Consider the following 27,789-nt stretch of genomic DNA (forward strand, 5'->3'; position numbering starts at 1 on the left):
GCTCGTGGTAGCATCTTGAGATAAAACACCCAATCGCCAATTCGTAGCTCTGACATAGCAATGGCTCCGCTAAATGCCTCGTTTGTTCTGGATTCTGAGAGTGAGCCATCCCCTGACATTCTATCCCTGTGACTGGCACTGCCATTCCATTTCTTTCTTTTCCTGGATGCTCCTCTCTTCCCTAACTTTCTGAGCTTGCAAAGCTCTCCAGGCAGTTTCCACGTTCCTGAATTTTTCCCTATGCCTCCTCCACCCAGACCCCCCATTTTCCAGGATAAGCCTGACTTAAGGTTATGTTTCGAATCATGCCTCTGTAACTTTCATGTACTCCATCCCCAGGTGGCTGCTTGAGAAAGGGAAAAATCCAATTCTGTGCAATAATTAGGGAACTTATGATCAATAATTATTCATTGTTATAAAGTGAAATATGAAATATGCTTATTTAAAACTTAAGCATTCTACTTCATTAGTCCCTGAGGCATTATTTATACTGTTCCCATGATATTCCCTCTTTCACTTTCTCCCATCCAGACCCCCTTACAATAGCAAAATTGAATATCATTTAGGATATTGTTCTCTGAATTCTGTTTCATTTAATTCTGCTTTAACTCCACTTACTAGTGATGAAAACTTAAGCTAGTTAATTATTCCCTCTTAAGTAAAAGAGGATAACAGTAAAATCTACTTCAAGGTTATTCATAGAGCTGTTGAACAGATCAAATCTGATAATCCATTGAAAACATTGGGGTAATCTTTGACAAATAGAAACTCTGAACAAATGTGGGCATCCTATTCATTATTAATCATCTGCAGAATTTTGCGCTAGGTGTCCTGGAAGGTCTCACCCTTCCTAATTCAATAAACATTTACCAAGCATCATCCTAGAGGAGGAGACATCTGCAAACAGGTCAAGGGAGGTAAAAGTCCAAGACGTTGATCCAAGATACATATCTATCTTGGCTGCAATGCGGGCATCAGAGTAAATGGATAGTTCTACTTGGCCGCACCGTCATGGGTAATTGTCCAAAAGTCTTCGCCTAGAAAGATCGTTTTTCCACAGTGGAAAGAAAGGGAATTCTAGATAGAAAGTAAAGAGAGGCAGAAGAGATAGCACAGTGGGTAGAGTGTTTGTCTCATATACATCTAATCAGGTTCAATCCCCATCATCATACATGGTCTTCTGAGCCCACCAGAAGTGATCCTTGAGCTCCGAGTGAGAAGTAAACCCTAAGTGCTGCCAAGTGTGGCCCCCAAACAAACCAACAGCAACAACAAAACCAAACATCAGTACCAACAAAAAAAATTGAAATTAAAGAAACAATGAAAACAAGCTGGCAATTGGAAACTGGCCTTACATGCTGGAGGAAAAGGCAGCTGAGATAGAGAAGGGAACACCAGGTAGAGGATGTCGGGAGGACCCATTCGGGTTGGAAGATGCGAGCTGAAAGTAGACTACAGACCGAACATGAAGGCCACTCGGTACCTCTATTGCAAACTACAACACCCAAAAGGAGAGAGAACAAAAGGGAATGCCCTGCCACAGAGGCAGGGTGGGGTGATGGGGGATGGGGTGGGGGTGGTGAGAGGGATACTGGCATCATTGGTGGAGGTGAATGGGCACTGGTGGAGGGATGGGTAAACGATCACTGTATGAGGGAAATGCAAACACAAAAGTTCATAAGTTTATAACTGTACATCACAGTGCTTCTCTAATAAAAAAACTTTTTTTTAAAAAAGCAAGCTGGCAAGAAGGGCAAGAAGGGAGCTAAAGGTATTGGGGACAAATCTCAAATATTGGGTAGGGGGTAGGAGGATGGCGCGCCTCCAGTAGGAAATCAACACAAGCAATCACACACAATAGCATGAACCATCTAAATCCACTGATCTGTATAACCCAGTCCCTAGATAGAATAATATTCAGATTCAAATTGTAGTCTATTTTTTCCAGCTATGCACTTACAAATGTCAAGGACTAGGAATACAAGCAACTCTAAAATTCCCAAGGAAGACTCAGTTTTGAGTTGGGGTCCCTCTCTTCAAAGGCCAACACTCAGTGCTAAAAAAGAATTTGTCCCCCTTCCCTGTTGCCCAAATTCCTCCACCCAAGCATGCTTCTCTTTCCTCTGTGCCAGTCCCATCCTCCCCCTCACCTGCTTGACCCAAACCTGTTGGCCATCCAGGTAAGATTAACATTGAATTCTCGGGGCTGGAGCAATAGTACAGTGCGTAGGGCATTTGCCTTGCATGTGGCCAACCCAAGTTCAATCCCCAGCATCCCATCTGGCCCTCCAAGCACTACCAGGAGTAATTCCTGAGTGAAGAGCCAGGAGCAACCACTCAACCACTGAGCATCACTGGGTGTGACCCAGAAATCAAAAAAAAAATATTGAATTTTCAACCTCACTGTGTTATGGACAGCAAAGGAAAGACCTTAATGTATCGGTGAAGCTCAGATTGTTTGAGGTGAGATGCAAGAAGTTTCTTTTAGCTCAGTGTTTCAGAGAATGAAAACAGAAGATGGTTCATGAGTTTGGATGATGCTTTTTGGGAGGATTTGGATAGATGAAAAGAGAGAAAGGTCATTTTGTGGGAAGAAGGATGGAAGGCCAACATCGACCAAGTGTGACAGAGCACGTGTTGGGAATGGTTGCATTTCCTTTGCTCTTGGTTTTCCTCTAGTGCAAATTTTCTGAAGATTGACAGCATTTTGGAAGTGGAAAGGACCCCAGACATTCTCTCCTCCTTGCCCTCTGACTTTGGACATAAAATCCCGAGAGAACAAAGGAATGCACAAATCCTTGCTTAAATTCAAATTCCCAAATGTTTACTTTTCTGACCATTGTTTCTTTGACCAGATTTAGAGTCTACATTGATTGTCCATCCCTTCTCCCACCAGGTCCTTCGAACACTGCCAGGAGTAATTCCTGAGTGCAGAGCCAGGAGTAACTCCTGAGCATCGTCAGGTGTGACCCCAATAAAAGCCAAAATGGAAAATGTAAGCAACAGGGTTATGTTTATTTGTGTGTTACATGAGATGGCCTCCTAGGGTAGATGCCTCAGGATTCACTTTGCTGAAAATAGAACTGGAGGCATGACAGTGCGGAATGAGCATCTGCAAGGAAAGGAGGTACGTATCTTGCACCTCTGGCCAAGGCGCTCACCGTCTTTGAGCCTCAATTTCCTCCTCTGTACAATGGAGTGTTTAATTGCACTTCCTCCCCGAGTTGCTGCAAGTATGGATTGAGATACTGTGCACAAAGCATTTAGAAAAGGGACGGGCAACCGGGTTCACTCTCAGTTGGTGGTCGCTAATATTATTAGTTCTGTTGAACAAACAAAATTTGCAGCACCTTGCAGCAAAGACATTCTAATATGCTCAGTGTCCACTTCCATCTCATTTATCAGGCGTATCTTGTCTTCTGGGCCACGGGCAGTGTTTACAGGGCTCTGTTGGCAGCATCCGAGTTAGTTAGAAGCCACCTGGGGCCTTTAGACTGTCCCTTTCCCAGCATGGCCATGCAACACAGCCCTTGGCGGGGGGCGGACATCAGGACTCTGCCAAGTCTCTTGGCATGGAGTGTGTGGCAGAAGGATTGGTACAGCCTCTGTCCTGGCTGGGCAAGGTAAACTGGCAGATGTTGGTGCCCACGTAGACGTTGTCAAGAGGGAAATAGTCACTAGCATCAAGATTTGCTAATTGTGTTGCCCCTTGGCGCAGGATTCTCAGAGCCCTGGAATAACTTTGGAGGTTAGCGAAGGGGTCCCTGCTGACTCTCCTCTTGTAGCCATCGCTCTTCCAGGGACAAAGCTTGGCTCTGTTAGGAAATGTGGTTTTCAGAGAAAGGCTCTTGTACTGTGCCCAACTTTCCAGCCAGGATCCTCTTTATACTAGAGGGAAAATTGACTTGGCCAAGTTCAGCCTGGAGAGAGAGTCCATAAGTCAGGAGGTTGATTCCTTCGGACAGCTTCTTCCACTAGCTTTTTTTTTTTTTAAAGGTCATGGCACACTTCTTATTGAATGTACTTTCAGCTCACAACCACACACACACATCCTTTATAAATTAAAAGACATTTACTCTACTGGTTCCCCCTTTGCATTATTTTTAAGTTTTTATTTTTAGTCTTTTTGGGTCACACCCGGCAATGCACCGGGGTTACTCCTGGCTCTGCACTCAGGAATTACTCCTGGCGGTGCTCGGGGGACTCCTATGGGATGCTGGGGATCGAACCCGGGTTGGCTGCGTGTAAGGCAAACACCCTCCCCGCTGTGCTATCGCTCCAGCCCCATTCTTTGCATTTCAAGTGCTGCTGTGCTTCCCTTTAGAGTTCAAGTCTGAGTGTGTGGGCATGAATCCTTTGATGCCAAAAATTCTGTTTCTGAATTCTGTTTTTCCCTCCCCCACCATTGCTTTGTCACCTTGGACAAGTAGTTTCCATTCTTGGGTTCTGGTCATTACATGTATAAAGTATGGATGCCACAGTCTACCGCTGGGTGACAAAAATTCATGACATCAAGTTATGCAAATGACTTGGTACTCTGCCTGGAGCATCATCCATTCTCATTAAATGCCCCTGCTAGTATTTCATGGAACTAGTTGCAAAACAAATAAAGTTACTTTTTTTTTTTAGCGGTACAATTAATTTCTCAAGCTTTTTGTATATCCAAATTACCCAGGATTTCCTACAGGGATTCTTTCTGTTGCCCCTGAATAACCATGAATGCTTAATCAGCACAAAGGAAGCTATTCTGTGCCTAAACGTTTCACAGATAACTGAGGACACCAATCCGCAGGTCAGCCTTTGTTTTGTTATTGTTTCATATAGACTTCAACGGGTAGGGCGTTTGCCTAGCACGCAGCAGACCCAAGTTTGATTCCTCTGCCCTTCTCGGAGAGCCCGGCAAGCTACCTAGAGTATCCTGCCTGCATGGCAGAGCCTGGCAAGCTCCCCGTGGTGTATTCGATATGCCAAAAACAGTCACAACAAGTCTCACAATCGAGACGTTACTGGTGCCCGCTCGAGCAAATCGATGAGCAACAGGATGACAGTGATACAGTGCTACAGTGATAGACTTCAACATTAAGACCTGGGCTTTCGTTATCCAGTGAACTGATATACTGTAGCAACATGCCAGTGCTGGTCCAGCAGTGGTTTTTCCACAGCATGAATGTCTGAGCAGTCTCCATCTCTAGTAAAATGTAGGTTGGTAATCCAAGATGTTTCCAGATGACCGGTTAAAGAAACTTTGGTACATCTACACAGTGGAATACTATGCAGCTGTTAGGAGAGAGGAAGTCATGAAATTTGCTTATAAATGGATAAACATGGAGAGTATCATGCTAAGTGAAATGAGTCAGAAAGAGAGGGACAGACATAGAGGGAGTGCAATTATTTGTGGAGCATAAAATAACATCACATGAGGCTGACACCCAAGGACAGTAGATACAAGGGCCAGGCGGATTGCCCCATAGCTGGAAGCCTGCTTCATGAGCAGAGGGGAGAAGGCAGATAGAATAGAGAAGGGATCACTAAGAAAATGATGGCTGGAGGAACCAGTTGGAATGGGAGATGTGTGCTGAAAGTAGATAATGGACCAAGCATGATGACCTCTCAGTGTCTGTGTTGCAAGCCATAATGCCCAAAAGTAGAGAGAGAGTATGGGGAATATTGTCTGCCATGGAGGCAGGGGGAGGGTGGGAAAGGGGTGGTATACCCAGGATATTGGTGGTGGGGAATGTGCACTGGTGGAGGGATGGGTGTGTGATCATTGTGAGATTGTAACCCGAACATGAAAGCTTGTAACTATCTCAGGATGATTCAATAAAATTAAAAAAAATTTTTTTTTAAATCCAAGATGTTTCCAAGGTCATACCCTTCCCGTGACCCTCAAACTGGAAGTTCTAGTACTGATCCTGATGCTCAGAGTTACTCTGCCTAAAGGGGGAAAACATATCAGGATCAGGTTGAAAGACTCAGAATTCTCCGCAGGGAACTGTGCAGAATCAGAAACCAGAACACCTGCATTCTCATGTGGTGCCCCCTTGCACCCCTTGAGCATCTTATTTGACTCTTCTGTGCCTTCCTCCCCACATCTGGAAACAATTAGGATCCTAATCGTAAATGGTAGGAAAGTAGGAAAGGGGAAAGTTTAATAACGTGAAAAGACTGAGAACAGTGCTTGGCAGAGCAAAGCCCCCCATACAGGCCCTCCTTACCCACATGAGGACCCGCAATTCATCTAGTTTCTCCAATTCTGACTTCCTCAGAGGTAAAATGTAACAGATGGAGGCACACACGGATTCCGAGCATGAGATCTGGTTTCCCATCCCAATCTTCCTCACTAATTAGCTCTGTACATTGGCAAATAATTTTATTTCGTTGTGTTGGGTATTCTCCCCTCTACGACCAGAGAGCCTGGATCAGATTATCTCTAAAATTCTATTAGACTAAAGATAAATGCTTCTATTATCTTAGTGTATTGCTGAGTACAGCCCAATATCAATGATCCTTTAAATCCATAATGTAGTTTTTATTGTTCGTACATAATTGCAATTACTTCGTGGGGGTGTATTGGATGGGAATATACAGAGTCTCATTTGCTATTGACAACAACCCTTTGAGAGGATCGTATTGAGGAGAACCAACCTCCTTTTGGTTACCATGTGCTAAGTTCCCAATTACATGCTTTACGTGCCCTGCCTCATTTCTCCCCTACAATGGCCCTTTGGGTTATATATTAGCCATATTGCCATGGCTCAGGTGGGAAGCTGAGACTCAGAGTGTCCTGCTCTGTGCAGCAGACTACAAAGGGCCGAGGCTGGGGTCCAAGAAACAATCTGTCTTGACCCGAGAGGGCCCCACTATTCTGCAGACAGATGCTCATTAACGATGGTGCCTCTCTCTAAGGGGAGACACAGAAAGTAGGTCTGGGGCGACCATGGGCCAAGTTCACTCATCAAGTTTGCAGCATGGTTCAGAGATCAGAATCCATGCTTTTCTCCTCCTCGTCTGGAATATTCCACACCCTGCAGCCTCTCCAAGCCACTTGCTCATGGAATCAATGAATACAAATGAGGGCTGATTTGTATTCCTTTCCAGCAAGCCAGCAGATTTACACTCTCCCGGCTGCACACCTCTAACAAACACATCCGTGTGCATGTGCGTTCAGGGCTTCAGGGAACCACCTTCTAACTCTGACTCAATCCACGGCCCTGGGTAAGGAAGGGAAGGGCCCTGGCTGCGAGCAGGGCCAGAGATGGCTCCAAGGAGAGCCACTTTTCAGTGCTAGCAGATAGAGGCTCCTGCTTTCCCTGGTAGGGAAGCCAAAAGGAGAGTTTCCCCTGTGCAGAAGACACAACATCCAAGATCAGCCTTGATAAATCCCAAGGCTGGCAGCAGTCACGCAAGTCTCTGGAACAAATCGCCTCGATGAATTAACTGTGGGGTAGTCACAAAGTAAGGAGAGGGAACCAGAGCAAACTCCCTCTGTTTAACGGCTCAAGTCTTCGGCTCGAGTATCAAGGTTGGTACCAAGTATCCTTAAGGGAGCAAATCGGGCAGAAAGTTTAACTCTTCCTGGAATAGAGAGAGCAAAGATTTTACTGGAAAAATAAATGTGTTCCTTGATGAAACATTACAGAGCTGAGGGGCCAACCAGAAGGCTTAGCATATAGCATGAGTTCAATGAATGTTTGTTGAATTAACCCATCTATTTTTTTTCTTTTTGGGTCACACGGAGCAATGCACAGAGGTTATTCCTAGCTCATGCACTCAAGAATTCCTCCTGGCGGTGCTTGGGAGACCATATGGGATGCTGGGAATCGAACTTGGGTCAGCCACGTGCAAGGCAAACGCCCTACCCGCTGTGCTATTGTTCCAGCCCTGACCCATTTTTTTTTTTAGTCACAAAGGGACTATGTAACTCCAATAGTGCCAGATTAAGTGATCACTGTATCACTGTATCACTGTCATCCTGTTGCTCATTGATTTGCTCGAGCGGGCACCAGTAACATCTCCATTGTGAGACTTGTTACTGTTTTTGGCATATCAAATACACCTCAGATAGCTTGCCAGGCTCTACCGTGCTGGCAAGATACTCTTGGTAGCTTGCCAGGCTCTCCGAGAGGTTCAGAGGAATCAAACCTGGGTCAGCCGCATGCAAGGCAAATGCCCTACCCGCTGTGCTACTGCTCCAGCCCAAGGTTCAGTGATAGGATTTGCAATTGATAACTTTGACTTCCAACCGTCAAGCTGCAGATCCTTCACTCTATAGATTGAAAAGTTTCTATGTACTCCAATTCTCCATTTCCTTATGAGGACACATATTTACAGCATTTCTTGAAAATTAAGTGACACTTTCATAAAGTAATTCTGTAATGAGCACATCCATTTTAATGGACTTCATTGTATTGGCTATATGCATTTAAGTTGCGGGTTGAATTAATTCATGTTTTTGGTTGTCAGCCATAACCAGCAGGGGAGCTGGTTGTGGAGGAGAAACAGTTCTCTTCTTCCCTTCTGGCTGAAAGCATCATGCAAACTAGCTTGGGGAATGAAGGCGACACCAGAACACAGGGGAACCTTCTTAAAGCTGAATAGCTGCTCTGGGGAATAGCTGTGAGCTGGAAATTTTCCTTATGGATGTAACTCTCCTGTCAAATGCCTCTAGATGGGGGAAGTTGGGTTTCCTAGAAAGGAGGGCAAGTTTAATTGTGCCCTTCTGGTAAAAAAAAATCTAAGGGTGGAAATGAAAATATGAAAGGTGGGTGCTTATCTGGGAAAGAATGGAATCTTTTCTTCTATTTGAACCCCAGGTACTGAGGCCAGAACACCTGAAGGGAGACATATTCAAGGACACTCAAAGTCAAGCTTCTGGTAGAAAGGGCTTTTATGATCCTCTGATGAAAAAACCAATGACTATAAAACCAAGCTCCCGGTAGCTTTGCAGCCACGAAACACCTTCTAGCCTTGTTCTCCCTCTGGGAGTACCTGGCAAACTACTGAGTTTCCTGCCCACGTGGGAGAGCCTCAAAAACTCCCCGTTATGCCAAAAACCAATAACAATGATGAGTCTCATTCCCCTGACCCTGAAGGAGCCTCCAATGTGGCACCATTGGAATGGACGAGTAGAGAGGCTTCTAAAATCTCAGGGCTAGGACGAATGAAGACGTTACTGAGACCGATTGAGAAATTCGACGATCAACAGGATGATGATGATGATGATGATGATGATGATGATGATGATGATGATGATGATGATGATGATAAAAATAGCCTGCACACTAGCTAAAAAAGACACCAAATCAGGGGTTCCATTGAGTAGTTCTGGTCTAGAGCTTCATATCTCAGAGGTATGTAGTCAAAATATGTGCCCATGACATTTGGGATATTAATGTAAATTGATGGTAATGTGTCTTTCCAGCTAGAAAGTCCATTGTTTTTGTGCTTATGGGAATTGAGACCCACATACCGACATCATTTTTGTAGTCACACTGGCTTCCAGCAAACTGAAAGGAACATTTTTGCTCAAGTTCAATATTCACTGAAAAATGTTTACTCAGAGCCTGCTTTTCTCTGTCTGTTTCCTGTCTGCACTATTCTTTTTGACTCTCTCCGACCCCCCCCCCGCTTTTTTCTTTTTGCAGTTAAATTTTGTTTCTAATTTATGCTATCTTGTCTTTTTTATGTTCTCTTGTAAGATGCTTGAAATTCGTTCTGAAACAAGACAGGGTATAATTAAACGATGCAATCCAACTGCCAAGGGAAGCTGACATCATCTGAGGATGCATTAATCATCATTTCTTACATTCGTATGATTTTACAATTCACCAAGAATTTTTACATCCACTATTTCATCTGATTTGCATGACAACAATTTGAGGTAAATATGGATTATTTCCCCCATTTTATCAAAAAGAAAGCTGAGGCTCAGTATGGTTAAAAGATTTTCTTCCAGGAGTGCATCCTGGTCTTGCATTCATTAGAATCTTACCCTAGTTTCCATTCTATTATACCAAGATGATAATATTGGGGACATAATATTCTCATTATAACTAGGGAGACCATATTTGGAGTATGGTATTAAATATTGTAGGTCTTACATTTAGTGAAGAGAATCATCCACTTGATGAAGAGACAAGGTGTCATGCTGTATGCAGAATTATCAAAAGGTCTAAGAATGAACTCCTTAGGATAGAATTCTACTGTAGGCAGGTTAGCTTACAAAATATTACAAAGTACCTATAAGACATGCATTTTTTAAATTATTGAATGACCGTGAGCTACACTTGCAAAGCTTTCATATTTGAGTTTCAGTCGTACAATGATCGAACACCCATTACTCCACCAGTGCACATTTTTCATCACCAATGTGCCCAGTATCCATACCCCCTCTCCCACTTCTCCCCCTGCCTCTATGACAGACAATTTCCCTCTTACTCTTTCTCTACTTACAGGCATTATGGTTTGCAATACAGATACTGAGAGGCCATCATGTTTGGTCCTTTATTTACTTTCAGCACACATCTCCCAGCCCAAGCGATGCCTCCAGCCATCGTTGACTTAGTGGTCCCTTCTCTATACCAGCTGCCTTCTCCTTCAGCTCATGAATCAGGCTTCCAACTAGGGAGCAATCTTCCTATTCCAGGTCTCTACTGTCCTTGGGTGTCAGTCTCATATTATGTTATTTTATATTCCACAGATGAGTGCAGTCCTTCTGTCTGTTCCTCTCTTTCTGATTCATTTCACTTAGCATAATACTCTCCATGACCATCCACTTAGAAACAAATTTCATGACTTCACCTTTCCTAACATCTGTATAGTATTCCACTCTGTAGATATACCAAAGTTTCCTTAATTTTGTTCTGTTTGGTCGTCTGTTCTAGGACACTCGGGTTGTTTCCAGATTCTGACTATAACTATAATTCAGTCAATGATGGACAACGTCAAGAACCCATTAGCTTGTATCCACCTGTTCACAGCCTCCCCAAATCCACTCAACCTATGTCAGTAGGGATAATTTTGACTTTCACAAGTAGAAATCCCAACTCAAAAAGTAATACAGTAGAGATACTTAGAGCAATGTTGGGAGAAGCTCCAAGCACAGAACTATTAGGAGATCAACTGCATGGGTGTTTTCTATTTCTCTTATGCCAAAAGAGCTTCATTTTAAATGACTGCCTAGTGGGACTATAGACTTTCCTATTCCCCTCGATCAAGGAGAGAGGAAATCTGTATCTTCACAGACTATCATCTTTCCTCTAATCCCCAATGGGAGATCAGACAAGCCCAAGCCAATATGACCACCCGGAGGAGTTCCTAGCCCTCATTTTGCTGGACCAATCAGGTGTTCATGGTACAATTTACTCAGGAGTTGAGTGGTTTCCTCTGAGTCACCTATGCCATGTGGACAGTTACTAGACACACGAATAAATTCTGGTTTCTGTTGGACAGAGGAAGGATGGAGGGCAGCAAGCAGGGTCCATGCTACCACCTACTCTCTCCTCCCACATGCCTTGGAGCCATTGATTTATGGTCATTCCATAAGCATATTTCATAGAGAGGCCCCACCCATCATCAGAGTTGTTCCTAGTCAGAATAAACCTCATGGCTTTAGCTTTATTGGTTAGAATAAAAGCTCGTCTTCTTCTATATTGTAGCGGTATGTGGTTAAAAAGTGCTAGAACTGCCCTGTTCTTGTTTCCATCAATGAAGGAAAGACTGTCTCAGAAAGGTGCTGACACTTAAGGGATTTTCCAGCTTCCAGGGGTCCTGAAATGAAACAGAATCCTAAAGATGTTCTTGATCTCTCACTGACACTATACCTGGAACTCACGCTGCCATTGAACTCCTCAATTACTGAACTGATCAATTCTCATTATTTCTAAATCCAGCTTCAGTGTGCTCTCTGTCCTTGCAACATGAAGAAGCCCCACAGACAGAGAAAATACTCAGTTCAACCCACTGAAAATGTTTCCAATCATCAGAACTGACTCCGGAATGAAACAGGTGGCCTCCTGTTCTCTTCTATCTTCTGTCACTGGAGGTGTTCGTGCGGGGAATGGACGACCATCTGTCCATAATGCTATTTAAAGGACTTCTGCCTTGGTGGCAAGCTGAAAAGCCATCTCCTAAGAACTCCTCCAGTTCTGATGCACTTATACCTCTGTGAAGCAAAAAGAAAAAAAAAACAGTGGAAGGTGGACTAAAACATGTATAAGAGAATCTAAATCAAAGTGTCTTTGGTGAAAAATGAGAAGCAAAATGAGAGAAAAAAAGTGCGAATTGTGTATTTCTTCTTGATTTATTCATTTATTCAAAAATATGTTTGTTGATCTTAAAATATGTGCCTGACACTAAATATACAAGAATAAACAATAACATCCTGTTTTCATAATTTACTCGCTAATGATCGTGCTGTAGAGAACGGCATAGACTTTGGATTCAGAACTCTGAATAGCAATTGAGTTCTCTACTAAATCTATCATCTTGAGCTGACTTTGATCTTCAATATTTTCTTCAGCTAAATGAGAGCATATCACCTATGGTGGCATGAGAATTAAATAAGACAATATAAATATGCAAAATATTTATAGTGTCAAGAATAAATTATTTAGTCAATAGAGAGCATTTCCCTTTCATAGGATGAGGGTCAATGGCTATGAGATGAAGCTAAAATTCCTAAAAGATATCTTCCGAATGGCCTCCACAAAGCTCAGATATATAGAAAGCAGAAGGTCTAGTAGAAAGAGGTCTAGAGAAAAAAATGTTTAAAATATTTGAAAATATTTTTAAAATGTTTAAAATGATGGGGGAAAAAGCAAAGTGAAATACACACAGGATCTTGGTGACAATCTTAAAGTCACATTCAACTAATTTCTAGCCTTTCCCTGACTTATCATTGGACCGTTGCCATGATCTAGTCAGTAAATTATAATATTTCAACTCACTTGTGTGGGTTCACTGACTGATCTGCTAAGATTATAACATCATCAATGTACTTGCTTTGGTCCCAATATTCAACTTAGTCTTGATGATTATGCCTTCTTATTCCTCATCCAAGTCTTCGAGAAAAAGGCTAAAAATGACAGAGGTGTAGAGGGATTCTGTCATTTAGACCTTGCTGGCTTTCTTCGGGTTCATAGAAGCCGTGAATCAACCATCATTTGAGTCTAGTTGTACAATTCCAAGAATGCCTTCCATATTTTACCATTAGCAAAACCCATACTCAATCTTCATATGCCTTAGCTATCCTAGGGGACACAACCAAATTCCTGAATGAAATCTCATCGTCCCTTTTCCACGGCAGATCCCTTCCACACACATCCCTTCCCTCTTCTTCCACGGCTGCTTTTGTTCACCTCCACATTGGGCAACTGCTGCCAGGAGCTACATATTGGCAAGTTTCATCAGAATTGATGGCGCCTTGGTAGACTGTGATTAGATTGTTGGAGCAAAACAGGAGGTAGATTGTGAGATGCCACCTGGTGATGAGAGAACTAATTACAGAGCACGCCATCTGCACTGTGACTTGTTTGTAAAGAAGACGAAGGATATTGTGGTTCCTACAGGCAATAAAGAATGAAGCCAGAGAAATCAATTTTATGTCTGTTAGGGGGAATCTCTCCTGAATCCTAGCTGGGTTGCAGAAATCACAGAGATTCAACAAATAGAGATTTAAAAAAAAACCCTCATGTCCCACAAAAAAAAATATCTCAGGATAAAATTATGTATTTAAAGTATAGACACCAATAACTTACTTACATGAAGAGATTTGTCTCTTTAAAAATTTAATTACGAATAGAATTGGATTTTCGGTGACAAACTTACTGAAGTATGTTGATTTTCAATGATGCACACCTAAAGCATATGTTGTAACACAGTGCTACTTCAATTAAAAAATTAAACGTTTTTGAGCAGATTGAACTTATGCTCTTCAGTTTTCATAACCTTAGCTTTCAAGCTTCACTATGCCGTTGGCAAATATTTTCTTTTGTTAACAGTTTACTTCCCAGGAAAAAAAGAAAGAAAAAGGGAAGGAAGAAAAAGAGTCCATTTTTTTAATTGTTATGTTAAAAATTTGCAATTAGCCTGAAATGGTAAGTTCTATCTCTTCATTGCATAACTTCTCATTTCAAACAAAGCTAAAAAAATGTATTCTATAATGGACATGTTACTGTCAGAGGAATAGACAGGTATATCAATGGAATGAAGTAGATAGCCCAGAAATAGTTTCCATATTATGAGAATTTAATATATGATAAAGGAGACATCACACATCAATGAGAAAAAGGAAGAATTATTTAACAAATGGTTCTGGGACCACTGGGTAGCAATTTAGGGAGAAAAAAAATCAATTTTAGGACCTCACTTCAGCTCATGCAGAGAAATCAATTCCAGATGGGTTAAAGAATTAAATATAAAAAATATTGCATCTTAGAAAAACTAGAGAGAAGTGAATATGAATTCAATCTCCAGAGGAGCAAAAACTTCCCCAAGATAAAGAAGAAGGCTTGGGGCCAGAGCAATAGCACAGCGGGTAGGGCGTTTGCCTTGCATGCAGCCGACCTGGGTTCTATCCCTGGCATCCCATATGGTCCCCCAAGCACCTCGATGGGTGATTCCTGAGTGCAGAGCCAGGAGTAACCCCTGAGCATCGCTGGGTGTGACCCAAAAAACAAAAAAGAAAGAAAGAAAGAAAGAAAGAAAGAAAGAAAGAAAGAAAGAAAGAAAGAAAGAAAGAAAGGAAGGAAGGAAGGAAGGAAGGAAGGAAGGAAGGAAGGAAGGAAGGAAGGAAGGAAGGAAGGAAGGAAGGAAGGAAGGAAGGAAGGAAGGAAGGAAGGAAGGAAGGAAGGAAGGAAGGAAGGAAGAGAAAGAAAGAAAGAAAGAAAGAAAGAAAGAAAGAAAGAAAGAAAGAAAGAAAGAAAGAAAGAAAGAAAGAAAGAAAGAAAGAAAGAAAGAAGAAGGCGGAGACAGAAAAAAGATGGACATTTTCAACTATTTACAACTTAATATGTAAAATCCTAACTCAGACAAAAGTTGAAATAACAGTTGAAATAATTGTAGGGACTTGAAATAATAGTCACAGTAAATATTTAAAGGGTAGTTTTTTTTTATTTCTAGCAAAACTAAGACCTATAGTTGGTCAAAGACTCATAAAAAATATCTCCAACTCACAAATATTGGAAAAGATTAAATTACTATTATTCCAGTTAGTGATAAATTTTAAAAAACAAGCCATGAATTTTAAAACCAAGGGACTGGCAGAAAATATTTTTCATGTGAATATTTAATCCTGGTAAATATACAAAGTATTGACACCCTTGTTGTATGTTTGTGTGACCCGTTCACAAAATAGTTTTATCATTTTTACTAAGAAATTATAAGACTTCAAATAATTTTATTCTTCGAGGTCAATTTTGGGGAAGCAGTAGGGACAAGGGAGGGTCCAGCTACACTTCTGTTCAGTGTCAACAAGGCCATGCCAGTTTGGGCTACACTGAGGTCTGCTTGAGCTGAATGACAGGGAATTAAACTCTGCCACCCTGTGGTTCAGGAAACCATAAAACCTAGGCTGGGATTTAACCTTTTTGGGGTCCAGAGAGAGAAATAAGAGTGACGTCCATCTAAATATCATGTTCATGACTTTGTCCAAAGAAAGAATTCAAGGGCAATCAGCAGTCTGTATACATAGCAAGATTTATTAAAAATAGATTACACACACACAGGAGGTCAGAGTGGTAAAAGGGTTGAACACCACAGGTTTTGAAGCAAAGGTTCCTAAGGAATAAGTTAATCAAGGCGGAAGAGTCTACGTCGAGAGGGAAAGCGGTGTGATTTGAGTTATGCAAAAGCTGCACATGTGTTGTGGGATTACATACTTGTTCCTACATCACCCATATCATTAGTATTTCATGATGCAGCTAGACAGCATTAAGTTCATCTATATTTTGATCTAAACAAAGGAAAATTTATCATTGAGGTCAGATTATGTTATCTACATATGTTCTAGTTAGAGGCTAGAACAGTTTTCCGACTCTTATTATCATGATGTTGGAAATTGCAAAACTGCTGGTTTAGGATATTCATTCTCTTCCCCAAGGCATTTTTTTTCTTCAGTCATATGAGAAAGCCCTTTGTGTTTCTTATGAAAGTTTTCCACTGTGCCCCCTTACGTCAAGTTTTAGCAGCAGCTCCAATAATCAGAATCTAAGTGAAAAATATTCTTAAATATTAAAGTAAGACAAGAAACAGAAGGGGAATGGTCATTATAGGAGGTTCTCTGCAGTCTAATTCAGAAGAATAAACAGCCTTAGTAATATTATTAACAAGAAGGAAATAGGGTTCATTATCATCCATTCACCCATGATTTATCTGAAAGTTAGCATGTACATTAGTCAGGAGTCCAGAAGGAAAACGTCAACAATTTCAAATTAGAATAATATGCAGTAGGTTTAGTAAAGAAACTATTCAGAAAGTTTGAGCAGAGTAAAGGAAAATAAAATGCAAAGCATCATCTCCATGGTTTTAGGTCTTTTGGGGCGGGGGTTTCTTTGTATTTGGGTCACACCTGTTTATGCTCAGGGGCCACTCGTGGCTCAGTGGTTGGGAAAATTGTTCCTGGCAATGTTCATCTAACTATGCAATGCAAGGGAGAAAGTCTAGAGCTTCTGGAAGCAAAGCGTGCAACTGCAGCCCTTTTGAGCTTTCTGCTTCTTTTATTTTTGACACATTATCTAATTTTATTAAATACAAGTCCGCAGTTAATCCAAGAACACAGGAATAATAAATCAAATAATCAGACATCAAAGATTGTTTGTCAAATTTTCAAAAATCTTTGTTCATCTTCAAATCTTAGGCAAAGAACTGTGACCAGCCAAGAGTTTAACACACCAAAAGAGAAGAATTGCCAGGACTTGCTAAAAGCATTATGTGGAAGGTCCACCTTTATGTGTAAGAGCTAAGAAAGACTTCTTTAAGCTGAGGGTTACAAGACATTGTGAAGGAAACACACAAAAAAAGGTACAGAAAAATAAACGTTCCAATAATACTCCTCTTTGTCTCCTTTAAGGCTTTCCAAGATTCCCCACTGTTTAATGTCAGTGGAATGTCTTCTGATGTCATAGACATAAATCAGTTATTCGGGGGGAGGGGTGCCTGATGGTGTTGGAGGGGTTTTCCTAAATGGATTAGGAAAGAGAGAGAATGAACAGATCCAGTAGAATGTAGGAAAGAGCTGAATAAATTTGCCCTTATAAGAAGGACAAAGCAAAACATTTAAAGATAGACTAACAGCCAAGAATAGTAGAGATAAGTACCAGGAGGTTGGCTCCAAGGCTTGGAAGCTGGCCCCACACGCTGGAGGAAGGGGCAGCTCGCATAGAGAAGGGAGCACCAGGTAAAGTATGGTTTGAGGACCCGCACAGGATGGGAGATGCACTCTGAAAATAGAATATAGACCAAACACGATGGCCACGCAGTGCCTCTGTTGCAAACCACAACGCCCAAAAGGAGAGAGAGAGAACAAGGGGGAATGCCCTGCCACAGAGGTAGGGTGGGGTAGGGGGTATGGGGTGGGAGGGTGGGAGGGATACTGGGAACATTGGTGGAGGGGACTGGGCGCTGGTGGAGGGATATAAACAAAATGCAAACATGAAAGTTCACAAGTTTGTAACTGTAACTCATGGTGATTCACAAATTAAAAAAATAGATAAATAAAAGAACTACCATATAGTACTAAAAGTACTATATGAAGTTTTGCATCAATCAAGAAATTATTAATAAATTGTCCTCTCTTAAGATTTTCCAACTTTAAGATTTGTTGAACTAGATAGTTCAAGTTAGTGATAAATTTTTCTTTTTTGTTTTATTGTTTGTTTTGTTTTGGGGGGCAGACCCATCAACGTTAAGGGGTTACTCCTGGCTCTGCACTCAAGAATTACTCCTGGCTGTGCTCGGGGGACCATATGACATGTTGGGGGATCGAACCCAGGTTAGTCATATGCAAGGCAAGTGCCTTCCCCGCTGTGCTATCGCTCTGGCCCCTAGAACCATTTTCTTTATTATTCCAGCATAAAGCATGATTGATAGCATAACAAAATAGTTGGATAAGATTTAAAACATTGGTCCAGTTGTCATTGTTGAAAAGTTTCTATTTCTGAATGAGGTTATACATAGCTTCCTCCTTTATCACAGCATCATATGACAATGTTAACTTACTTTACTCATATCTAAAATGTTAGCCAGAGCACCATCCTTATTTTAAGTCAGGAAGGAGGTAAAACTAAGAACTGAACCATTAGTTTTAACATACTCTTGCCTCTGAACTGGCTACCAAGATCTAAGTTTTAAATTATAGTCTTTCTTTCACCAATTTTTTAAATTTTCTTTAATTCTATCAGTTATTTTGGGGCAATAGATTCAAAAATTTATACCAGCCAAAGTTTCCTTTCAGTGGGTTTTGATTCTTGAAACATCTCCTTTTGTAAGTTTGCCTTAGTTTTCCAATGAACTGACTATTGGGGTGGTCATGCTGGGGTCCACCTTGGTCAATCCCCCGTGTCCTAAGAGTTGCTTTATTTCTTAATAGAAATCAAATTTCCCACGGTAACTGGGGTCAGTCATGCTGACCAGTATATAGATTCTCTCTCTTCCTGTTGTTTTGTCAGCATCAAAACAGTTGGATAAGATTTAAAACATTGGTCCAGTTGTCATTGTTAGAAAGTTTCTAAAAACCAGACAGCAATCTTAGCTTACAAATCACCAGAGGTAGGACTATTCTTGGTAGAAAATCTACTAGTTGGGAAGTAGAACCTGAAAATCACCAAGATATCTTTAGGGAACATTTACCAACCACCTATGACCACCAAGACTGAGACAGAAGTTCTTCAAATGAGGTTTTTTTTTAAAGTATTATAATCCTTCCCACCTTCACCTAAACCAATCCATTTTGACTGTGTAGTTAAGGTACTTGTCTAGAGAACCCCAATAGCCCTGAGCGGGAGTTCCAGCTGGTCCCACAGATGAAAATACTTCAATGACAATTCCATTCATCTATCCAGTCAGTTGCTCCTGTGTCGTGGAAAAACTGAAGTAAAAAAAAAAAAGACCATGAAGATGAGCCTCTGATATTAGAAAAATTCCTTTGCTATAAAATGAACTCTTCTAGTGAAGGAGATTGTGCTTCAGATGTCGGGTTATGGATGAAACAATGTGACTTTGAACTGTGAATGTTGGTCCTAACAAAATGGTTTGGGCAGAGAAGGTAAAAGTTATACCTGGAATTGGCATCTATCCCTATTGAGAAAAATACATTTTCTATGAAGAGAGAAGGATCACTATTTTAACATATAGCTGATGGATTTCCCTGAATAGTGCCACTTTGCAGTTTACACATGGTCTCTGATCTTGACAAGTAAAGGACTCAAGATGGTACAGTCAGGTCAGAATTGAAAAGAGGAATCCCGTGGTGCTGAGACTATGCATCTCTATTCTCACCCACGATGAATTTTTTTTGCATTTGGACCCATTGAGCTAACTCCAGGGTATCTAAGGAAAGAGCTTGACTGAAATACACAAAAAAGGGATGTTTCTTTAAAATCTTAAAATAGAACTACTCTATGATCCAGCAATTCAATTCTGTGGTATCTATCCAGAGAGAGAAAAACATGAAGTATAAAAAAGATATATACACACTTTTGATGATTGCAATACTATTGACAATAGCCAAGGTCTGATAACAACCAGAATGTCCAACAATAGATGAGTGGAGAAAGAAAGTGCGGTGTATACTATAAGAAATAGAGTAATATACTATAAGATACTGTAAACATATTAATTCCATATTACTGTATCACTGTCGTCCCGTTGCTCATTGATTTGCTCAAGCGGGCAACAGTAACGTCTCCATTCATCCCTGTTGCATTCAGGGTCAGGGGAATGAGGCCCATTAATGTTACTGTTTTTGGCATATTGAATACGCCATGGGTAGCTTGCCAGGCTCTGCCATGGGAGATTCTGCATCACTCTCTTCCAGGGGCTTTGTTTTATAGTTTCTGGATCTTGGTCATTGATGAGATTACATGGTGCCAGGGGCAGTTTGTGGGTGTGGTTGCCAAACTACTGGAAAACTGGGGATCTGAGTGGAGGAGGCCCAGTCCCAATCCAAGCAGGCTTGGAGAACTCAACCACGGGTCCCGTATACCTAGGTTCCTCTGTCGGTTCCTTCATGTGTGAAGCTCATCCAAGCATATGGAGAGTGGCCTTGACTGTGGCTGTGTTCTGGAGGTTTTCAGCTGCCGGGGCTCTGCTTGGGGTGGGGTGAAGACAGCCTGGAGTGGGGGCAGGAGACATATTAATACACTATAAGAAAAGATAAAATTCTGCCCTTGGGTAGAATATTAATTAAACTTGAGATTATCATGTTAAGAGACATAAATTCCAGTGACAGAACTTAAATTACCCAGTTTATCAAGCAAGAGAGGATAAAAATAGTCATAGGGGGGTCAGAGTGATAGTCCAGCAGGGAGGGCATTTGTTTGCCATATATGCAGCTAAAAGAAAAACCAACAAAAAACAAGATAGTCACATAGACAATGGTAGTAAGACATTAACACTTTGGTGGTGTGTGTGGTATGGCTTTATTGTATTCTTATAAACTAATGTTCAATCAACAAATTAAAGATATGTATTGTTCCTAAAGAACTGCTTGCTCACTTGATTTGTAAGTTCTTCCTTTGTGTTGGAGGCACTCAGATGGGAATTCATGCAGAATATAAATGTCTTTTTTTTTTTTTTTTGCTTTTTGGGTCACACCCGGCGATGCACAGGGGTTACTCCTGGCTCTGCACTCAGGAATCACTCCTGGCGGTGCTCAGGGGACCATATGGGATGCTGGGAATCGAACCAGGGTTGGCTGCATACAAGGCAAACGTCCAACCCGCTGCGCTATCACTCCAGCCCCAATAAATGTCTTTATTTGACTTAACTAGTCTAGCAAGTTCCAGTCCATGACTTCCTGAAAGATCTCTTGGCCCCCAATCTTCCAAACTTACTCTTTCCCCCAAGGAGTCCGTCAAGTTCTGCCCACAGGTCAGCAGAGATCTTCCCATCAGACCATTTTGCCTATGAATTGGAGAATTTGCTAGAGTGATAGTGACCGAACTTCTTCCCATTTGGTTATCTGCTCCCATTTTTTTTTCTCAGAGAGAGTGGAGAGTGGGATTGAATGCAGCAGTCATCCACACCAAGCTTAAGCTCTTCTATTTTGCAGATCCATCACTAAAATCAGTTCATACTTTTTCTTTTCTCATTAACGGCTCTTCTGGTGCTCCTTGTAGGGCCAAAAGTGTTAGCCGAAGGAGAGGCGGTAAAGCAATCCGTGGGACTCTGGGTGAGGTTTATCATCTGTAAGTGATAAGGTTTACTTGCAACTCTCAGAAGCCTTCAGGCCCGGGCCATCTATTCCATTTATACCCGATAATGAAATACTACGCGATGGGACAATTTTATGCTTCAGTGTATCAAATAACATCAAGGTCACGATGATCAGCTCAGGTTTCAAAGTCACTTGGTGCATCTCCTGGCTAGACATTTCCACGGGCATCCAAGGGCTGCTTTTTAAAGAGAGAATAACTGGCACAGAAGAAGACCTCATGACAAACGGTAGGAGTCAAGCCCCTTTCCAGGCTCAACTGAAGCTTCAGACAGCATCGCTGTTTGCTATCGATTCTGAAATCATGGGGCCTGCCTGCAGCATCAAAAAAATCTCTGCAATGCTTTGTACCACGGACTGGACTTGCTACGGAGCCTCATGTTGCTCTGAGCCTCATTCAAAGCTGCTATCATTACGAGTTAATAAACGGGTCAGAGGTGCCGCACCAACTATACTATCTGTTGCCTTCCCTACACAAAAAGGCCCATCCAGTGCCCGGGTCTTTTCTTCATGCTGGATGATGAAAGGCACACAGCCACCAGCCTGGGATGACAGTGGCACAATGCCCATGAGCCTGAGGTCACTGGGGCCTGGAAACCCCATCCATGTGACAGGCATCTGGAATGGAACAGGATTGGTATGCTTTCACCCTCTGACACCGACATATCTAATGAAAGCATGGGAAGTGTTTAATAGATCCTGTTAACCATTGCTAATGATCATGATGTCATCAGTGGAACCAGACACTATTTAGTTGGCTGTGAGGATGAGCACAGTTCCTCCAGATGACAGTGACACCAACCAAGAACTCTTAGGCAGGGGATGAAGCAATAGTACAGCAGAGAGGGTGTTTTTCTTGCATGTGGCCAACCTGGGTTCAATCCCCAGCATCCCATTTGGTCCCCTGAGCACCGCCAGGAGTAATTCCTGAGAGCAGAGCCAGGAGTCACCCCGAGCATCGCCAGGTGTGACCTAAAAAACAATATATATGCATCACTTGTATCACTTGTCATCCCGTTGATCTTCAATTTGCTCGAGCGGGCGCCAGTCATGTCTCCATTCATCCTTGTCACATGCACATACATTTATTTATTATATAAATGTATATTTATATAATTATATATGATGCACCCTGGGCTCAACACCATTTGGTTTTACGGCTTTTTACAAGCAACAAACACTCAGGGAAATTCTGATTTTTTTTGCCTACTAATTGTGATGTGGTAAAAACAAAACAAATTCACATGGCTTTCATCACCTTTCCTTCCACCTATACTTCAAGATACTATTGATGGCAAGCTCAAAGCATGGCACATACCAATATTTACCACACATTACCCATCTCTCATCTTTCTAGGGAACATTATTTTTTTCCACTTTGGTCTAAGCTTTCAGCAAACTCAATGCCAGAATCCAACATTGAAGGTCTTCTTTCTGGGACCTCGAATCATGCCCTTTCTTGTTTTAGTAAAGATTTGCATAGGAGGTAAATGGCAGCATCTGTGAAGGTTAATTAGATATAGCTACTCCATACTAATCATCAACTCAAACATGAGAGAAGGGTTTGGTAGGACTACACGGTACGTTACTTCAAGGCGACTATGTCCCTGAGTCACAGGGCAGCGGGAAGGAAAGAGTTACTGGAACGTGAGCAGAGAAAGCAGGTGAGGAGAAGTTTCTTCACAGTTCTATCTTCAGCTAAAGGTGGGAGGGATGCTGGGACCATTGGTGGTGGAAAATGGGTGGGTGGAGGGATGGATACCTGACCATTGTATGACTGAAATGTAAGCATGGAAGTTTATAAGTCCATAACTGTACCTCACGATGATTCACTAAAAAAAAAAAAGAGTAAAGTATATCTATGTTGAGCACCCTACAGGGGAGCACGGAGAAAAATTACCCAATATAATACTGTTTTCTCCCTCTGATCTCCTGCTGGGATTCTTTATTAGCCAAATGTCAACTGGAAATCAGAAGGAAAATAAAATGCGGATGAGTGTCTACCAGCTACACCAAGGTCGTAGAACAGGGTTAAGGAGAGCTGGACATAAAAAAAAACAAAATGATGATGTCAAATAGAGTGGGAAAATTAGCCCTGATGATCACTACTGTCACTGTCACTGTCGTCCAGTTTCTCATTGATTTGCTTGAGCGGGCGCTAGTAATGTCTTCATTCGTCCCTGTTGTGCTCAGGGTCAGGGGAATGAGGCCCATTATTGTTACTGTTTTTGGCATATTGAATACGCCACGGGTAGCTTGCCCGGCTCTGCCATGCGAGATTCTGCATCGCTCTCTTCTGGGAGCTTTGTTTTATAGTCTCTGGATCTTGGCCGTTGATGGGATTATATGGCACTGGGGGCTGTTTGTGGGTGTGGCTGCCAAGCTACTGGAAAACTGGGGAACTGGGTGGAGGAGGCCCAGTCCTGATCCGAGCTGGCTTGAAGATCTCAGCCACGGCTCCCACATACCTGGGTTCCTATGCTGGTTCCTTCATGGGTGAGGCTCATCCAAGCATGTGGAGAGTGGCCTTGAGCATGGCTGTGGCTGGGTTCTGGAGGTCTTTGGCTGCCGGAGACTCAACCTGCCCCCCTCCAAGGGGGCCCCAGTGAAGACAACCTGGCACGGGGACAGGAGATTCTGTCCCCTGAAGATACAATTAAGATTAGTAATAGATATTGGGGAGATTGAAATAAATAAAATATTTTCTGTTTTGTTAAATATGGCTTTTATTACCTTCATAAACCTGTTTTTAAAAATTATGATAGAAATTACATCATAAACTCTTTAAGGATAGGTGCTATGGTGTGCAAGTCAAGTTTTTTAATTGACAACCTCTGGCTGTGTATGCACCTTACTGGAAATAAAAGGTGCATGCTTAATTTTAGAAATAATTAAAAATCAGTACATGTACTTAGAAAATGCATATTTTTACAAGGGCATACAGATTTAAATTTTATTCTGAAAGTGATACTTTGCTAGACCATAAAGTCTCAACAAATTAATGGACTGAACCCAAAAGAGTAGGTTCTCTGACCACCATGAAAATAAGCTTGATATCAGTAATAATAAGACAAGCAGAAAATCCCAGTGTGATGGAAATTAAGCAGCATGCTTCTAAGTAATCCTTGAAAAACTTGCAAAGGAGATTATAAAATGTTTTAACTGTATAATAATAAAACTAATTCTATGGTTACAGGAAAAAAAATTGTAATTTTAAAAGAAAAAAAAACCTGAAAGCAAATCATCTACATGCTGTTCTTCAAATGATTATTAAGGACAGGATTTAAATCTAAAAACATACAAAGAAAAAAAACAATAAATAGGGTTATGATATAAAATATTTAAAGTATACATACTTAGGGGGCTAGAGCAATAGCACAGCAGGTTGGGCGTTTGCCCTGCACGTGGCCAACCCGGGTTCGATTCCCAGCATCCCATATGGTCCCCTGAGAACCACCAGGAGTAATTCCTGAGTGCAGAGCCAGGAGTAAACCCTGTGCATCGCCAGGTGTGACCCAAAAAAGCAAAAAACTTTAAAAAAATTAAGTATGCATACTTAGTATCTGTATACATTGTGAAATGATTGGTTTTATTTTACCAATTAACACAAATATCACTCCACTTATTTATTGGGGTTTTGGGTAGAACATTTAAGTTCCACTCTCAGCAAATTGCACTTACATAAAATTGTCAGCTAAGGCTTCCTGTTTTACATTAGACCCTCGGACTTTTAGCTGAAGATCTACCCTTTCACCAATTTCTCTATTTTTCCACCTCTTGGTCCCTACCAACCCCTTTGCTATTCAAATTTGTTTCTATAACTTTGACCTTTTTTTCCCAATTCCACATATAAGTGGTATCATGCAACACTGATCTTTCTCTACACGATTTCTTTCACTGGTTACTTAGTACAGTGTCTTGAGTGTTCATGCTAGCGTGTCCTTTCTCCTCAAGGTTAACTAAAATACCATCAAGTATATATATATATATGCATATATATGTGTGTATATGTATATATACATATATATCACATCCTCTATACACATTCATTGATTGTTGGACACTAACTTGGCTTCATATTTTGGCTACTACGAATTAGCCATAATGAACACATCACTTGTCACTTGTCATCCTGTTGCTCGTCGATTTGCTCGAGCGGGCACCAGTAACGTCTCCACTGTGATACTTGTTGTTACTGTTTTTGGCATATAGAATACACCACGGGGAGCTTGCCGGGCTCTCCGAGAGGGGCAGAAGAATCAAACCCGGGTTGGCCATGTGCAAGGCAAATGCCCTACCTGCTGTGTTATAGCTCCAGCCCAATGAACACATAAGTGCAAATATCTTTTTGGTGTATGTTTTCACTTCCTTTTAATAATCACTAATAATTGGGACCTCTAGAAATTTCAGTAGTGCCATTTCTAATTTTTTTGAGAAATCTTCCTAGTGGCTACTCCAATTTACAATCCCATAAAAAATGTGCAAGCAATCCCGTTTTTCTACATCCTACTGACAACTGTTATTTATTTTTTTATTAATAATCATTCCAGCAGGTGTGAGATGTTATCTCATTGTCACTTTGATTTGCATTCCCCAGATGATGAATGATGTTGAACATCTTTTTGTACCACCGTTACTCATATATATGTCTTGTTTGGAAAGTGTCATATGGATCTCTTGTTTTGAAAAATGTCTATTCAATTCCTCTGCCGTTTTTTCATCTCCTTCCTTCCATCTTCCCTTCCGTCCTTCCTTTACTACTAAGTTATATGTGTTTATATATTTTTGATTTAAGTTATATTTTCTAAATATATAATATTTTCTCCATTCTTTAGGCCGTCTTATTTTATTGAGGGTTTCCTTTGATGTGTGCAAAATATTTTATAGTTTGATGTAGTCCCAACGGTTTGCTTTTGCTTTTGATTACTTTTAGTGTCAAATCCAAGAACTATTACCTAGACTAATATCAAGAATATTTTTTTCTTCATGTCAACTTATAGGCAGTATAAATTCAAGTTTTTATTTTTTTTCAAGTTTTTAATACACTTTGAGTTTATTTTTATGTATGCAGTAATAAAGAATTCAAGTTCATTATTTTTCCTGTGTCAATCCAGTTTTTGTAACACAATACATGAAGAGGCCATCCTTTCCCCATTATTCTTGTCCACTTTGCCACCATTGACTATAGTCTGCTTCACTGATGTAAGTGTCACTGTCATCCCGTTGCTCATCGATTTGTTCGAGCGGGCACCAGTAACGTCTCTCATTGAGAGATTTATTGTTACTGTTTTTGGCATATCCAATATGGACGGGGAGCTTGCCAGGCCCTGCCACACGGGCTCGATACTCTCGGTATCTTGCCGGGCTCTCCGAGAGGGGCGGAGGAATCGAATTCAGGTCGGCCGCGTGAAAGGCGAACGCCCGACCACTGTGCTATCACTCAATACCATGCTTCTTTTTCACTCAGGTCACATTGGTTCATAATATTTTATAACTTCCCAGTACGTAGTTTTATACTCCAATGTCTGTAAATATTACATTATAATCACCACCACAAGTCTAGTCTTCACAGTACAATTTTTTTTATAACAAAGCTTTGTGATACAGTTTTGAATCAGGAAATGTGATGCTTAACAATTTTGTTGTTTACCATAGTCATTTTGGTTGTTGCATTAAAATTTTAGGATTTTAAAAAATATTTCAAGGGCCAGTGCAATAGTACAGAGGGCCAGATGCTTGCTTTGCATGTGAGCTACCTGGGTTCGATCCTTGGCACTACATATTGTTCCCCCAGCCTCTCCAGGGCCCATCTCTGAGCACAGAGCTAGGAGTAATCCCTGAGCACTGCTGGGTATGATTCCCCCTAAAACCAAAAAACAACTATTTCTGTGAAAAAATTCCATTAGAATTTTTATAACAATTTTATTGAATCTATTACTGTATCACTGTCATCCCATTGATCATCGATTTGCTCGAGCGGGTGCCAGTAACCCCTCCATCTGCCCTAGCCCTGAGATTTTAGCAGTTTCTCTTTACTCGTTCTTCCCAGCGGTGCTGCTTTGGAGGCTCTTTCAGGGTCAGGGGAATGAGACCCATCATTGTTATTGTATTTGGCATATAAATACACCACAGAGAACTTGCCAGGCTCTGCCGTGAGGAATTAAATCTATAAAGAGCTTTATATAAATTGTTACTTCCTTAGGAGCATGTTGTTTAATCTCCACTTATTTGTGATTTTTCCAGTTTTCTGCAGTTCGTTGTCATTTCTGTACCACTGTGATCAGAAGTAAACTTACCATAATTTCAATCTTCTTAATAGACTTACATTGGTCCTAGATAATGTTCCTTGTGCACTCAAG

The sequence above is a fragment of the Sorex araneus genome, chromosome 6 (genome assembly GCF_027595985.1).
Source record: "Sorex araneus isolate mSorAra2 chromosome 6, mSorAra2.pri, whole genome shotgun sequence".
Classification (NCBI taxonomy): domain Eukaryota; kingdom Metazoa; phylum Chordata; class Mammalia; order Eulipotyphla; family Soricidae; genus Sorex; species Sorex araneus.